This window comes from Triturus cristatus, chromosome 8 (assembly GCF_964204655.1).
Source record: "Triturus cristatus chromosome 8, aTriCri1.1, whole genome shotgun sequence".
NCBI lineage: Eukaryota > Metazoa > Chordata > Amphibia > Caudata > Salamandridae > Triturus > Triturus cristatus.
In genome coordinates, this window is record NC_140591.1 from 355,597,416 (window position 1) to 355,610,257 (window position 12,842).

The 12,842-nt window shown below is 49.6% G+C and overlaps 1 protein-coding gene across 2 annotated transcripts in view; it reads left to right on the forward strand.

The window, feature by feature from the left end:
* Positions 1-12,842, forward strand: part of PDS5B (PDS5 cohesin associated factor B) — an 802,561-nt gene that overhangs the window by 201,303 nt on the left and 588,416 nt on the right. The window lies entirely within an intron of this gene.

Here is a 12,842-nt window from a genome sequence, read left to right on the forward strand (position 1 = left end):
AATCCTCGCTCATCGAGATTCTTCAGATAATAAATCATCTTAATCACCTTCTCTTCGACACTTCTTCGATTCCGGTCGTCGACGGCGGCCTTCGGGCCTATCCCGGCTCCGGTCTCGGCTGATGGAAAGAACTCCCTTCAAGAAGTGCCCTCTATGTGGGTCCAAATTCCCCCACACCGATCTTCATGAGGTGTGCAACCTCTGCCTCTCCCCTGAACACGAGGCTTGAGACTGTCCCGCCTGCAAGTCTTTTAGATCGAAAAAGACTATTCGAGATCGAAGGGCCAGACGCAACATGGCGCACTCCTCGACCTCCGCTCCAGTCGACATCTTCGGGGACGACGTCGAAGCTCTGGGACAGCAGAACATCGAAGAAGATGACGACGACCTCGTTAGTGCTTCCGAGGCCAACGACTTAGATGTGGAGGACATCACCCCGGCGCAGAGGGTCGTGAGTACTATACCCCCTCCCACACCAGCGCCGATACACTGAAAGGCTTCGGTCACGCCTTCGCCTAGGCAAGACCAAGGACACTGCTTCTAACACCCCACGTTCGGGCCCGGTAAAGAAGCCTACTAAGTCTTCTGGCAGCTCCGGCTCGAGCCAGCCTACCAGCGGTGCCGAAAAACACCCTTCGGCACCGAAGAAAAAATCGGCCTCCACCTCCACACCGAGCTCAGCACCAAAGCCCTCGGTGTCGAAACCCGCCCTCTCGGTGCCGACCAAACATCATAAGGCCCTCGGCGCCGACACTCCCGTGCCGAAGCCTCTCTCGGCACCGAACAAAAAATCGGAAGTCCCGAAAAAGCACGGCACAGACAAGCCTAAAAAAACGTCGGCCCCGAAAACCTCGGCGCCGACCGGATAACCAGTGTTGCAAGAATTTTTCACACCGGATCCTATGCAAAAGACACTTACCAAGGATCCAAAAACTGGACATTTGACACTGTCTTCAAAAAAGAGACATTTGGACAAACCAGCTCCACCTCCACCTCCAAAGAGGAAGGACACTGCTACCTCCCCTTTCAGAGTGCCTTCCCCCACCTCCTCCACCCCGTCCACCTTCCCCACCTCCACCTTCTCCACCCCTGCCTCATCGCTCTCCGACCCTATCTCCAGACCATGATGATCAAGGGGACCCTTACTACGATCCAGCAGATGTGCCACAAGACCCCACCCCTACTGGATCCTCAGACCCATGGGATGACTATAAACAATCCGGACATCCCAAATGTCACACAGGACGACCTTTATCCATCTAGGCCATCCCCACCAGAAGACTCGTTAGGTTTTCACCACCTACTACAGAGGGCGGCACATTATCACGGGGTAGAGCTACATACTGACCCAGTAGAGGAAGATTTTATCCTAGACACCTTCGATACTGCACAAGGTCTACTGCTATACTACCTATGCTAAAAGGAGTAATCAAACATGCACCAGAGGTTTTTAAAGACCCAGTCAGGGCTAGGGTCCTAAACCCACGTATAAAGAAAAAATATAAAGCCGCCCCCACAGATCCTTCGTACATTGAAGGCCCTGCACCACTGGATTCCTTAGTGGTATCTACAGCTAGGAAGGGTTCAAATTCTCAGGCGTCAGGCGAAGCCACCACCACCTGACAAAGAGTCCAAGCTCCTAGACGCGTCAGGGAAGCGTACTGCGTTACAAGCCGCCAACATATGGCGTATCGCCAACACTCAAGCGCTATTGGCCAGATACGACAGAGCGCATTATGATGAGTTCGAGACCATCATCTCCCTGAAAAATACAGAAATAGGGCTAATGAATTGATTCAAGAGGGAAAAACTATAACTAATACCGCTATACGATGTGCCCTAGATGCGGCAGATACAGCCTCCAGGGCCATAAACACCAGTGTCCTCCTCCGTCGCCACGCCTGGCTAAGAGTTTCAGGTTTTAAACCTGAGGTGCAAGCCTCCATATTGAACCACCCATTCGATCAACAACATTTATTTGGTCCAAAAGTTGATGAAGCCCTCGAGAAGATGAAGAAAGACACTGATACGGCGAAATCCATGGGAGCCCTACAGTCACACACTCCAAGGCGCTCCTTTTGCCGCTCTTCCTTTCGGGGCACGGGTAGAGACTACTCCTCAGATAGCACATCCACCTCCTACAAATCCCCTCCTCAGTCTACCTTCACAAGGGGTTATCAAAGAGACGGCTATAAAGGCAATAATAATAAAGGCAGAGGCAAGACAAATACCGCCCGCTCTGCCACACCGCCTACCCAATGACTTTCCCCCGCTCCCTCCAGACCATTCCACTCCGGTCGGGGGCAGAATACAAAATTTCGTTCACATCTGGGAGACCATCACCTCAGACAGATGGGTGACCCAAATTATTCATCCAGGGTACTGCCTAGAATTAACATCTACCCCCCCAAACATTCCACCCAGGCAACGCCCAATGTCACAAGAACATGCCACGTTATTAAAACAGGAATGAATCTCCCACCTGCAAAAATAAGCCAAAGAGCAAGTCCCCATCAATCAGCAAAATTTAGGGGTCTACTCCCTGTACTTTCTGATTCCAAAAAGAGACGAGACTCTACGACCTATTCTAGATCTCAGACCTCTAAACACTTACATACATTCAGACCATTTTCACATGGTAACCCTTCAACGGGTTCTTCCACTCCTCTCCCACAACGACTTTCTCACCACACTGGACTTGAAAGACGCATACTTTCACATCCCAGTACACCATGCTCACAGAAAGTACACTACCAGTTCAAGGTGCTCCCATTCGGGGTCACAACAGCACCAAGGGTATTCACCAAGTGCCTAGCAGTAGTGGCGGCACACCTCAGAAGACCGCACATTCAGGTCTTCCTGGTAGCACAGAGGTATTGTTTTGTGTGTGATGGTACCAGGTGGGGCTTTTGGTGGTTCACCGTGAAACCTAGCTGGTGAAGTAGTTGGATTTTAGCGGCGGTGTGGTGCACACATTGGAGGTAGGACGACTGGCTAATAAAAGCCACGTCCTACCTCCAATGTGTGCACCACACCGCCGCTACAATCCAACTACTTCACCAGCTAGGTTTCACTGTGAACCACCAAAAGTCCCACCTGGTACCATCACACACAAAACAATACCTCTGTGCCACCATAGACACCTCAAAAGCCATAGCCTATCCCAATCCTGCCAGGATTGCAAACCTACAGGCTCTGCGTCAAATTCATACTTCAACACTCTCCCAGCAAGAGTGTTTATGCAACTTATAGGATGATGGCCTCTTGCATTTTCATAGTGCCTCATGCAAGACTCCAGATGCGTTCACTCCAAGAGTGCTTAGCGCGCCAGTGGAACCAGGCCCAGGGGCAACTGACAGATCTGGTGTTGGTGGACGGTCGCACCCATCGCTCTCTGCAGTGGTGGAACACCACAAACCTTTCCAAAGGTCGACCATTCCTGGACCCGGTTCCACAAATAACCCTAACAACAGACGCATCGCTCTCCAGCTGGGGAGCTCATCTGTTACATCTCACAGTGCAGGGCACATGGACGCCGCAACAGAAGTTTCTCCACATCAACCACTTGGAGTTACTGGCAATCTTCCTAGCCCTAAAATCCTTCCAGACACAGATTTCAGGAAAGGCAGTCCTCATTCGCACAGACAACATGACTGCCATGTACTACATTCAAAATCAGGGGGGCACACACTCCACAGCTCTCTCAATTAGCACAGAGCATATGGAGATGGGCAATTCCGCAGAAAAATGTTCTCCTGTCCCAACACGTCCCAGGAGGCAAACACCGTGGCAGATCTGCTCAGCAGACAAACGCAACAGATCCACGAATGGGAACTTCACCCACAGGTTCTTCACCCGTTCTTTCAGAAGTGGGGGCATCCTCAGATAGACCTCTTTGCCACCCACGAAAACAAAAAATGCCCAAACTTCGCCGCCAGATATCCACACCCATTGTCCAAAGGCAATCGATATGGATGAACTGGTCAGACAAATTTGCATACGCTTTTCCACCTCTCCCACTAATTCCATTAGTGGTGCGGAAGCTACAACAGCATTCCCTCACGCTCATCCTGGTAGCTCCAACATGGGCCAGACAACCGTGGTACACCACACTACTGGAACTCTCGGTAGTACCACACCAAAAGTTACACCTCTCACCATGCCTCCTAACCCAGAAACATGGAGAGATCAGGCACTCGGGCTCAGCTCAGCTCAACCTTGCGATCTGGCTCCTGAGGTCCTAGAATTCGGATACCTTAACCTTCCCCCTGATTGCATGAATATTATCAGAGAAGCTAGACTCCCTACTACTAGGGCATGCTATGCTGCAAAGTGGAAACGATTTGTTGTTTACTGCCATAACAACACAATCAACCCTCTAAATGTGTCCATACAGCACATCATATGTTACTTGCTCCATCTACAAAGGTGTAACCTAGCATATACATCCATTCGGTTACACCTCGCAGCAATTGCTGCTTACTTACAGAACAGGCAGCACCTATCGCCTTTCAGGGTGCCTGCCATCAAAGCGTTTATGGAAGGCCTCAAAAGAGTAATTCCACCCAGAGTACCACCCTCACCTGTCTGGAACTTGAATATAGTTCTCACAAGGCTAATGGGACCGCCTTTTGAACCATTACATAGATGTGAGCTGCAATTTCTCACATGGAAAACAGCCTTTCTAGTGGCCATCACTTCCCTTAGAAGTGTTAGTGAAATACAAGCACTCACTATACAGGAACCTTTTCTCCAAATGCATCAGAACAAGGTTGTACTCCGCACCAACCCGAAATTCCTACCCAAAGTCATTTCTCCCTTCCATCTCAACCAGTCGGTAGAATTACCAGTCTTTTTCTCACAACCTCAAACCGTTGCGGAAAGGGCTTTACACACACTGGATGTTAAATGGGCCTTACTTTACTACATCCAAAGAACACAACCTTTCAGAAAAACAAAACAGCTATTTGTCTCTTTCTCTCCACCACATAAAGGCAACCCTATTTCTAAATCAGGGATAGCTAGGTGGATTGTAAAATGCATACAGATTTGCTACCACAAGGCAAAACGAATGCTATCTGTTCCCCCTAAAGCCCACTCTACAAGGAAGATAGGGGCTTCTATGGCTTTTCTAGGGAACATACCATTAGATGACTTCTGCAAAGCAGCGACATGGTCAACACCGCACACTTTCACAAAACATTACTGTGCAGATGTGCAAACCAAGCAACAAGCTAGTGTGGGCCAGGCTGTACTAAAAACACTGTTCCAAACAACTGCAACGGATGCCGGTGGTCGCTGCTAGGGTTGGGTACTGCTATATTGTCTATGCACAGTGTATAATCTGCAGCTCATATGCCTCGACCGGAATATGCTACTTACCAGTATGCATCTGTTCTTGGCATGTAGAGCTGCAGATCTATACACGCCCACCCGCCTCCCCGGCTACCTGTATCCGTTCCAGTCTATCTTATTTAGATACAACACACATGGGTTTCTTTACTGTTATTACTACGCTCCATCTTTCCCTGCTGGCGAAAAACAATCTGAGGATGGAGCCGAAGCCCATGCGCAATATGAACCAAAGGAGGAGTCACCAACCTCGTGACTTCCAAAGACTTTCCAAGAGGAAAAACAAACTGCAAACATCCGGGCCCAACACCAGATGGCGATCTATGCACAGTGTATAGATCTGCAGCTCTACATGCCAAGAACAGATGCATACTGGTAAGTAGCATATTTCTACTGGATGATGTAATTTGAGATGTAGTCCGTGATGTCACTGACCATGTCATGAATTATGTAATATGTGAGGTCATATGCAGTGCATTGCAGGGGTGTAAGTTCTAGTTAGCTGAGGTAACTCGAACTGCTGAATTTCTATGGTTTTGTATGAGTGAAATCTGAGCCTAACTATAACGTCTCTGTAACCTTCGTTTTTTTCATTTGGGGGAGGGGGATAAATATATATCTCTGAGTGACTGCTTTCACCTGATTAACCAAACACAGGCCACCAAATATAGGGCAATAATTTGTTAGTTCACTTCTTTAGATGCATATTGTAAGTTTATCAACTTTTTAAAAATCAAATGTTTGCTCCTTACCATGTAATTTGTGGTCAGCCTTTATTCTTTATGGAGTGCTTATACACTAGAGGTTTCTTGATGCTATTTGCAATCTGCAATTTAATAAAAGAAGTGGAAGCAATCAGCCTGTGCCAGTGGAGCATGCCTGAATATTTGTGAATACCCACAACAGTTTGAGATTCATAGTTCTGTATAGGACCAACAGAGGCCCTTAGAAACTCCATTTGTTATCCCATTGCTATAATCCAGCTCCAAGCTTGATAAAAAGTGATTGCAGAATACCTCTCCTCAAAAGTGAGACCTGACAGACACCTGCTGATGGCTTTAGATGACATAAACAGGTCCAGTAGAAGGCAGTGATCTGAGATGTCAATTTTAGATCATTGTTAGATTTAAAGCATGTGTTTCTGACTGAATTTACAGGCTTAGAACAGATACTCAATTGTTTTGGTAGGAAAGCATGTCCTGGCAGGCCAAATGGTGGTAAACTTCTACCTATCCTACTCGAGTCTTTATCATGAATTGTCTAAAGAGTTGCTGAAGAACACAGTGAGGAGGGCACACATTACAAGATAGGTTACAATTCCTAATTAGAGAACAAGTGAATCAGGCATGGAGTGAACTGTAAAGCAATATGAGACTATAAGGGCAGTATTGAAAATCCCATGAGTTTGAATCTAAAAATGTTTTTATGATACGGTATCATTAAAGAAAAGGATGGATGGTTCTTGCCCAGAATAGGAATTTACATATACTTTTGAACAAGCTCTTTATTCTGTGCACCAGTTAAAATCATTTACATCTGAAAGTTATGGATTCTTCACCTTAGAATTACCCGCAGGTGTCCAGACTGGATCCGGAGAATACTTTCCTCAGCAGTACCTCTGCGCATCGATTGGTGGCGTTGGACGACTTCCCGTTCGCTGTTGGCATGGCGCTCACTGGAATGACGTTGTGGTATCTACTTAGACGCCGCCCTCGTGTGCTGACGTCAGTTCTTCCTTTTTCCGCGGCAACCAGCGACGATCCAGAGACAGCAGTACCTCGAGTCACTTTTTGCAATTTTGGTCGACACCGTTTTTGATTCGATTGACTCCTGGTGCACGGAGGGATGTCACGTCGGAGCGGTTTCAAGGCTTACGACTCCTGTCGCAAATTGATGTTGGTCACGGACCCGCACCTCGTGTGCCTTTGGTACCTGGACCGCGACCACGACCCGGAGTCGTGCTCCGACTGCCGGGCCATGAACCCGAAGTCTTTGCGGGAGCGGTCTCAATAGCTTCTTGAGGCCCGGCAGTCCGCTCTGCGAAGTTCAAGGTCCCAGTCGAGAGGGAGGTCGCGGGACCAGTCGCGGAACCACCACCACCACCCGTCATTGAAGTCTTCGGGTAAGTCGAAGCACAAGAAGACGAAGAAGCATAGTGCTCTTCGCGTTCTTCCCGTCAATCGACCGACACGGGAATCGGAAGGTAGTCGTCCGGCTCCTGGTGCATTGACTCCGGCTTTCCCTCTCTTGCCGGAGCGACCCCTGCCCAGCTTTGAAGCTTTTACGAAGCCTTGCATTCCATCTTTGGGCAGCCCGACTCCGCACTTGGGCCCGGCGGACCTGGTTGGTGGCTCTAGGCTTTCGATGTCAGCGGTGCTGGCACCGCAGGGCCCCCAAGGATCCAGGCCTGGATCCGAATCGGCATTGGTCGACCTTGTAACACCTCCGGCGCCGAATCTAATGATGACACCCCTGCCGCCTCTTACGCCAGGTTTGTCCCCAGCTGGCGCCGGCCCCGGCCTCCCCCTCGATGAGGACACAGAGCCGGACCGACGTAGCCCGATGTCCGGACCGGCGCCAATAGGTACTTTTGTACCCCTGTTCTCCCCTGATGTTTCCTACCGCCCTGAGTGGCACACAGGAAGGGTGAGGCAGACTGTCTGTGGACCCTCTTGCCGACCAGTTGGAGGAACCTGACTGGAGAGAGGAGTTTGGTGAGGCCAGTGGTCTGGACACCTCCCCAGATCTTGGCATGCTATCTCCCTCTACCATGGCTAAGGAGGAGGGTGCATTGTACGCAGTGATGTTGCATAGGGCAGCCGAGGCCTTAAACCTCGAGCTTCCTACGGTGACGGTCAGGACTAATCTCCTGATAGAGGTGCTTCAACCGTCAGCAGCCTCTTAGGAGCCCTTGCTGCCGTTCAATGATGCCCTTAAGGACATCCTTCTGGGCAGCTGGTCCAAGCCCAAGACAGGGGCTCTTGTGGACAGGATGATTGCCCAACACCACCGCCCGGCCCACCCCATTTTCCTCTCTTCCCATCTTTCCCCTGAGAGCTTGGTAGTTCAAGCCTCAACGTCTAAAGGTGCATTCCCTAACGCACCACCTGATACGGAATCCAAGAAGCTGGACCACCTTGGGAAGATGATGTTTTCTCCCTCCAGCTTGGGACTGTCGGTCAACACTTCATGTCTATTGGGCTGTTACACCCACTTGGTGTGGGACACGGTTGCGCAGGTGCTGCCACGGTGCCTGGAGGAGGCCCGGTCCGTGCTCTCCTGTGCTGTTGCCAAAGGGAGGGACGCAGCGAAGTTCCCCATCTGGTGTGGGCTGGACACTGCCGACTCACTGGGCAGGACAATTTCCACCTCAGCAGCACTGAGACGCTGCACCTGGTTGAAGTCCACTGACTTTTCGGGGGATGTCCAAGCAATGCTTTTGGACATGCCCTTTGATGGCCGTTGCCTGTTTGGCGGCAAGGCAGACATCGCGCTTGAGTGCTTTAAGGATTTTAGGGCTACAGCCAGATACTTAGACCTCGCTTCCACCTCCTGCCCAGCGCAGTCTGCTTTTCGCCCATTTCGTTGCTACGGAAGGGGTGCCCGGCACGTTCTGCCCAGAGCCACAGGCCTGCGCAAGCTGTCCAGCCTCTGCGCAGCCGGGGACGTTCATCCCACCGACGTGGGTCGGGGGGGCTAGCGGGCGGGTCAGTCCACCAGCGCCCACTCTGCAGCAGCCTCCATACTCTCCTAGTCCGACATTTAAGGGCCATCAATCGCCAGTGGGCGTCTGGATTCACCATCACCTCCCCCACTGGCTCAAATCACATTGGACAGGTGGGTTTTGCAGATAGTCTGAAGGGGCTACTCCCTCCCCTTCGGGACTATCCCTCCATTCATGCCACCTCAATTCCATCACATATCGAAGGATCACCTGGCCCTTCTCCAACAGGAAGTTACGTCTCTCTTGGCTAAGGAAGCCATCAAGCGCGTTCCTGCCCCAGAAGTAGGTCGTGGTTGTTATTCTCACTACTTTCTGGTGCCCAAGAAGGACTAGGGCCTGCATCATATCTTGAATCGCAGGAACGTCAACCGCGTCCTCCGGAATGAGAAGTTCAAAATGTTGACACTGGCTCAGGTCTTGTCTGCTCTGGACCCTGAAGACTGGATGGTAGCGTTAGACTTGCAGGATGCTTATTTTCACATCCCAGTCCTGCTGGCCTACCGGCGTTACCTGCGGTTCACGGTAGTCTACACACATTCAGTTTACTGTGCACGCCTTTGGACTTACAAGCACACCTCGAGTGTTCACAAAAGTGATGGCGGTGGTCGCAGCTCATCTGCGCAGATCAGGGGTGCGAGTCTTCCCCTATCTCGGCAACTGACTGTTGAAGGCGGGCTCGCCCCAGGCTGTAGTCTCCCACCTCCAGACTACGGCGGCCCTCCTGCATTTGCTGTGGTTCATTATCAACGTTCCAAAGTGACACCAAATTACCTCTCGGAAGCTCCTTTTCATCGGAGCGGTTCTGGACACAGCGCAGTTTCGGGCTTATCCTCCAGAGCAGCGAGTCCGGGATATTTGGACTATGATTCCGATCTTTCAGCCTCTATCCCGGGTTCTGGTCAGAATGACCCTGAGGCTACTGGGCCTCATGGCCTCCTGTTGGTGGACTATTCCAGGTGGCATATGCGGGCTCTGAAGTGGTACCTGAAGTTTCAGTGAGTACCGCATCAGGGGAATCTTTCCGATTGCGTCCAGATGTCGGAGGGCACTGCACACCAATTGCAGTGGTGTCTAACAGACAGATCCCTTTCCCTTCCCCAACCAGAGTTCACAGTGGTGACTGATGCATCACTGCTGGGGTGGGGGTGATCACATGGGAGAGGTGGAGATCAGAGGGCTCTAGTCTTCGGCGGAGTCCGGGCTCCATATCAACCTTCTGGAGCTTTGGGCGATTCGTCTTGCACTAAAAGCATTCCTTCCGTCTGTCCGAGGAAGAGTGGTGCAGGTGTTCACGGACAACACCACTGCCATGTGGTACTGCAACAAACAGGGCAGGGTGGGGTCGTGGACCCTATGTCAAGAGGCTCTTCGCCTTTGGACATGGATGGAACATCAGGGCATATCCCTGGTGGTTCAACACCTGGCAGATTTTCTGAACGCCTGGGCGGACAAACTCACGTGTATGATGGATCATGAATGGCGTCTAAACGCGGAGGTGGTGCAAGGTCTCTTTCAGCAGTGGGGATAGCCTTGGTTAGATCTATTCGCCACCAAAGAGAACTTGCAATGTCAGCAGTTCTGCGCGTTGTAATTTCCAAAGCAGCAATCGCCAGGCAACGTTTTTTGTCGCGAGTGGAGTTGCAGTCTTCTATACGCCTTTACCACTTCTGCCCAGAGTGCTGAAGAAGAGCAAGCGCGACCGGGCCCAATTCATTCTTGTGGCCCCGGATTGGGCTCGGAGAGTCTGGTATCCCGAGCTATTACACATGGCCATTGATCCTCCAATCAGACTGCCTCTTCGGGAGGATCTTCTGTTGCAGCAGCAAGAGACGTGCCTCCACCTGAGCCTGTCCAACCTCCACCTCCTTGCGTGGAGATTGAGTGGCGACAGTTGACAGCTTTCGACCTTCCTCCCGAAGTCTGTAATGTTATCTTGGCAGCCAGGCATCCCTCCACTAAAACGGTATACGCCTGTAGATGGAACAGATTTGTGGCATGGTGTGCAGCAAAGGCTGTGGATCCCCTTTCTGCTCCCCCTTTCAGAAGTTCTCATCTTCATTCTTTCTTTGGCCCAGCAGGACTCTGCTCTGGGCACTGTCAAAGGCTATTTTTAGGCCATTTTGGCCTTCCTTCGGCTGCCTGACCAGCCTTCTCTTTTCAAGTCCCCTATTGTAAATCGCTTCCTTTAGGGCATTACTCATTTGTTTCCGCCAACTCCTTTCGCGATACCCCAGTGGGACTTCAACCTGGTTCTTACTTTTCTGATGTGTGCTCCTTTCGAGCCGCTACAGAACTGTCCTTTCAGACTTCTGACCATTAATACTGACTTTCTGGTTGCCATCATCTCTGCTCGCAGGGTGAGTGAGCTCAAGCCCTTTCTTCTAAGTCTGCTCTCCTGGCTGTTCATCCAGACAAAGTTGTCCTTCACACTAGGCCTTCTTTCCTTCCCAAAGTGGTCACCTCTTTCCATATAGGACAGACAGTCACTTTGCCCACCCTCTTTCTTTTAGAATGAAAATTATCTTGCTATGCAGAGAAACCCTACACAGTTGAAGGGGAACCAGAAAGGTTTACAATTTTTGCGAAGGATATGAATCCAGTCATTTTGGGAAACAATTGGTGGGGGAAGAAACTTACACACATTTATGCCCACTCTGAAATGGCTCTGGTGAACACCCACTTGGTTCACATTCAATTGCTAGACATGCGTTATTTAGAAGCTGAAAATAAATTACCTTAAACAGAAGCATGCTTTCAAGAGAACTTCACTGAATACTCTATTTTTTTGCCACATGCATACAAGTGCAAATTCTTGAATGTAATCCTGAAATTGACTTCTCTGGACTAGATCCTGGCTAAACCTAATAGGAGATTTTGACACATTTGATGTAAAATAAAAACAGGTTTACTCATCTAAGTAGGCCCTAAGCTTCCATCAAATAATGACTAGTTAGGGCACAAAGTAGGCCTCAGCCCAAATTTATGATCCATGCATGAAATTGCAATTGAAATTTTTGTGAAACCATAGATATTTTGAGCAGCGGAAAACAAATTCAACTTTTAAAGTAAGTTAAATGTTTTCGAAGTCCCATCTCAGAATGAGTATGGGGGGGTCCTCTCTTAACTCTCAGATGAGCAGTACCTTCCACCTCCTGCATAAGAGTTGGTATACTGGGCGGTGAGGCACTTAAAAAATATAAGAATTTGCTAATGTCTTTAAATTGGCGGGCAGTACCATGGGAATACAACTTAGACGTGGATGACCTGCTGGTAAGAGTTTGCTACAACCTCACCTCTTTACTTGATGCCATCCTTTGAACAAGGAGAGTCGAGGTGATAGTTTAAGCAATGGTATGGTAGAGAACTGGTTAAAATTAGTGGCTGGAACTTAAAGCAGCATTGGTGCTGATTAATATTTGAAGTGGTCAAGAATCAATGCAAACGAGACAAGAAGGACCACAATTAATCCATCAAGAATGAAACGTACCTACTATTAAAAATTCAAGAGCAGGGCTTAAAAGCAAACCTTCACACATTTCAGCATGGTTTGTCTATTGTCTAGTTAAAAGCCTTATAGCTTCCACCTATCCTCTGGGTTTGTTACATTTCCAAGTGTAGGACACCTACACCTAAATGTGCCTCTGTGAGGTCAGTCATTGGTTGCTGTGCTGTGTCCATTATAGATGCTCTTGTTTCCCAGAATTGTCCTTAAGTACATTTGTCCTTCAATCGGAATAAAGTTGTTGCTCCCTGAAACCACTTGGCT